The 4,308-nt window shown below is 46.6% G+C and overlaps 1 pseudogene; it reads right to left on the bottom strand.

Annotated features, from left to right (window-relative positions):
- Positions 1-459: 459 nt before the first annotated feature.
- Positions 460-2,806, bottom strand: LOC121037955 (zinc finger and BTB domain-containing protein 39-like; annotated as a pseudogene).
- Between the last annotated feature and the right edge of the window lie 1,502 nt (positions 2,807-4,308).

Raw genomic sequence — 4,308 nt, 5'->3', positions numbered from 1 at the left:
AGTCTTTTCTGAATGACTGCATTCCCAAAATTCTGTCTCATAGCTGGTGTCCCAGTTGGCAATCTGGCAACAATACCCGCAGTGAAAAACTCTCTCTACCTCCTTTATTCAGGGAGGCTGTTGGTTGGATTCATAGCAGCATAAAACCTATCAGTTAACTTAAGCTTGAGAGGTTGGGGGAGGTGATCTAGTTAAAGCCAACTGCCTGACAAGATCCCCAAACCAGCCTCGAAAGAACAAAAAAACACAGCCCTTGATGGGCAAGAACAGGTAAGGAGGTAAACATGATAGGGCCTCTGCTTCTAAAAACAGTAACAGACCATGGCGCTATTTCTTCTTTTTTCTTCCTTACACATAAGACAGAACAGATTTCCTAAGAAGACAAAATTAAAACACCAGTTGAAGAGGGAACACCAGCCATTAGAAAATCAGAGCTCCCGTGGCTGTGCTGGGATCCAGTCAGCTGTCCAGGTTCTTTTCTGCCTCTTGGCAATGGATAAGGTACAAGAAGATCTTCTCAACGGTGAAGTCAAGCAAGAGGCTGCCTTTGTTCCTGCCAACATGCTTGCTCATGAGGTTAAGGGTGGAGCTTTCAGGACCACACAAGCAGCAGTACATGGGGGCCCCTGTGTGTGTCTCCAGGTGGTCCTTGATGGTTGCATGGCCTTGGAAGGACTTGTGGCACTCTGTATACCGGTACAACCTCTTGTCTGTGTGGATCCACCGGAGGTCGTTGAACTCACTTGTGTGTGCAAACCTTTTGCCACAAGAGGTGGCAGCTGTACTTGCTGTTCTCAGGCTAGCCCTGCAAAGCCAGTTCCTCAGTCAGGAACTCCTCCACTGGCAGCTTCCACTTCTGGACTTCTGGGTGCCATAGCCCCAAACCAGGCCATTCATCAAGGCCAGTGTTGTATTTGTGCTGCTGACATGGTAGCCATACACAGCCTCCCACTTGAATCCCTGGTTGCACAAGTGGCAGTGGAAAAGGGTGTCTTCCAGGCTTTGGTGCACAGCTATGTGCTTCTTTAGGAGATGCCAATCCACAAAGCTTTTCACACAGACAGAGCAGGAGAGAACTAAAATGCCGAGATGGAAGAGCGTGTGCCATATGAGGCTGCACAGGTTAAGGTAGTGCTGGTCACAGGTACTGCAGGCCTGGCCCTTTCAAATTTAGAGGGTCGAGGATGTGCCCCCGGACCACGTGGTAATCTTTGGCCGGTGCCTTCCCTTCCCACAGGCAGCACATTTCAACTCTTAGAGGCTACCCCTGAAGGCAAACCCAGATTCCCAGTCAGAGGATCATTGGGGTAGACGGCAATGTTGTCCTCACATGTTTCATGCTATCAGTGAAGGATCAGCTGCCACTTGGTAATGAACTTAGTTTCACACATGTTGCAAGAGAAGAAGAAAATACCAATGTGGGACAGAACATAGGTCACTTGGGAGTTTTCATCCTAGCAGTTGGCCTCACAGAACTTGCACTTGCCTGTCAGTCGGTCCATGTGGTCCTGAGCATGCTATCACATCAACTGAATGTTGTGCTCTAGAACTTTCTTGCACACCTGGCAGGGCATGGCCTTATTCTCTTATTATCATTCTCTCCAAAAGTCAGCTCGTTGTCACTATCATCACTCAACTCAGTCATCTCCTAAGCTATGCCTGTCTCTCCAGTGGGATCTTCAAACTGCAAATCATCATCCCCTGGGTCCTCCGGCTGGACCTCATCCATCTTCCCAAAGCTTGGCTCTTTGGAGTGGTTGTTATTGCTCACATAGGAGTTGGTTCCAGTGGTGACTATTTGCATTGTCAGGAGTGACTAAACTATTTTTACTGAAGTCTCCATTGCTCAGAACTTAGTATGGATGGCAGGAGCTGGTGCTGATTTGGGTGGCCATGCTGAGGGTACCTCTGACTGGCTGTGTCATACTAGGAGCAGACATGAGAGGAGAAAAAGCATCATGGTCATCTGTGTTTGGTAGTGGTGGCTGCTGCAGCAGACACAGGATATAGTTAGGGTCATTGGCAATATTTCTGTCTTCTTTTTTATTAAAAAAAAATTTTTAACGTTTATTTATTTTTGAGACAGAGAGAGACAGATCATGAACAGGGGAGGGGCAGAGAGAGAGGGAGACACAGAATCTGAGACAGGCTCCAGGCTCTGAGCCATCAGCACAGAGCCTGACGCGGGGCTTGAACTCACGAACCGCGAGATCACGACCTGAGCCGAAGTCGGCCACTTAACCGACGGAGCCACCCAGGCGCCCCTTTATTTCTGTCTTCTTTATAACTTCCTCCACCATCACTAGGTAACACATAGTTCCTATTAGGAGCAGAGTGCTCCCCACCATCCAGAGTTCTTCAAGGGGACAGATGGGTTCTGCTGAGCTACAATCTGGGTACCACTGGTGCTGGTCCAGGGCTTGGCTGCAGCAGTGCTCTCTAGGTCAAGAAAGGTGGAGTGACAGGCCCAGAAGAGGCCCTCCATACCCAGATACTCAGTTACCTCACAGATGACTGCAGTGTTGATCATGTCTGTCAAGAGCTCTGATGTGTGGACAAAGCCCAGACTCTTCTCAAAGTTGACAGGGGTGATGAAGTACACCACCTAGGTCCTGGCAGCATCAAGCCCCGAATTCAGAGAAAGGTTCTGGAAGTATCCAGCCAGCACAGCTTAGTGGGTCAGGAAGAAGCCGACCACAACCACAATGGTGACGTCGCACATGATCTACCAGATCTGACACTTACTGAGTTCCTTCAACAGTCTGTTGGTGTGGTTGCTGCTTTGCAGTTTGATCCTCATGCCCATCTTGGCTCCTCTGAAGTTGCCCCCTCATCAGCGTGGTTTGTAGGGTTCCCTTGGGCCTGAGCACCGTCGCTGCCGCCTCACACAAAAGCTGGCCCGCCCTGACCGGCCCGATCCGGCCAGAAGAGGGCGCCATTATATTCATTATTTCTTAAGTGATAAGTATGTGTGACCGTAAGGCGCGCTGCAAATACGATCTCTCATATTTTCTCCCTAGCACACTCATCTCTGGCCTGGATACTTGTAGGAGCTTCCTATCACATTTTCCAGCTTTGTCTCTCATTCTACTCCAAGCATATTTCTCTGTGGCCGCCACAGTAATCTTCCTTAAAAAATAAAATAATAGGGGCGCCTGGGTGGCGCAGGCGGTTAAGCGTCCGACTTCAGCCAGGTCACGATCTCGCGGTCCGTGAGTTCGAGCCCCGCGTCAGGCCAGGTCACGATCTCGCGGTCCGTGGGTTCGAACCCCGCGTCAGGCTCTGGGCTGATGGCTCAGAGCCTGGAGCCTGTTTCCGATTCTGTGTCTCCCTCTCTCTGCCCCTCCCCCGTTCACGCTCTGTCTCTCTCTGTCCCAAAAATAAATAAACGTTGAAAAAAAAAATTAAATTCTAAAAAAAAAAAAATAAAAAAAAAAAATAATATGACTTGTTCAGTTAAGCCTATTGTTATCTTCTCCTAGCACTTAGAATCAAAATTCTTTTTACAGGTTCTACAGGATCGTATATGACCCGAGTCTTATTTAGCCTCACAGTGGCCCCTTTGACCATTCTTTCTTTTTGTTTAACATACTGTCATCACACTGGTCATTTTCCATTCTTTCTCAGCTTAGAGAATTTGGAGTTTCCCAAGCCTTGGAGTTGTTCTCTCCCCAGCCTTTCACAAAGCATAAAAATAAAATAAAATAAAATAAAATAAATAAAAAAAAATAAAACAAACCACTTCATCTTTTACCATAAATGTCGTCTCTTCAGAGATTATTTCTATGACCACCCCCTATAAGACACAGCTCTTCCCAAAGCTTCCTGTTACTCTCTATCATAATGACATAGCTGTTGCTTAAAGCATTATTAAATATTAACTACATATTAGGTATTCTTAATACTTGATAACTATGTTATATTAAATAGTAACTTTTTGTCTCCATGATTTTGTTCTCTGTTTTGAACCAGACCAACAAGACATTTGCGCCACCTCTCTCAGATCTTTTTCTTGTGAATGATGTTATGTGTGAATTGGAAGGAAGAAAATAAAAAGATCCTTACTGAAAATGGGATCTCAGATTTTGTTCTCTGGAAACTTAAGTTCCTTAAGAACTTTGTGAATAGAGAGCAGAGACAAATGAGTGCCTCTGAGGAGAGAAAAGATTGAATAGGAGGATCGGTGGTGATTTATTCTAGGTCTGATGGAGAATGGTGCTCCCATGACAGTAATACCCATATGCCAGTACCTTGCAAAGACCTGGGGCAGTGGTTTCAACTCCAGATAGATAGTTTCATGTTTTGGTT

The sequence above is a fragment of the Herpailurus yagouaroundi genome, unplaced genomic scaffold (genome assembly GCF_014898765.1).
Source record: "Herpailurus yagouaroundi ecotype Mexico unplaced genomic scaffold, PumYag 164, whole genome shotgun sequence".
Lineage (NCBI taxonomy): Eukaryota > Metazoa > Chordata > Mammalia > Carnivora > Felidae > Herpailurus > Herpailurus yagouaroundi.
This window is presented reverse-complemented; position numbering and strand designations above follow the sequence as displayed.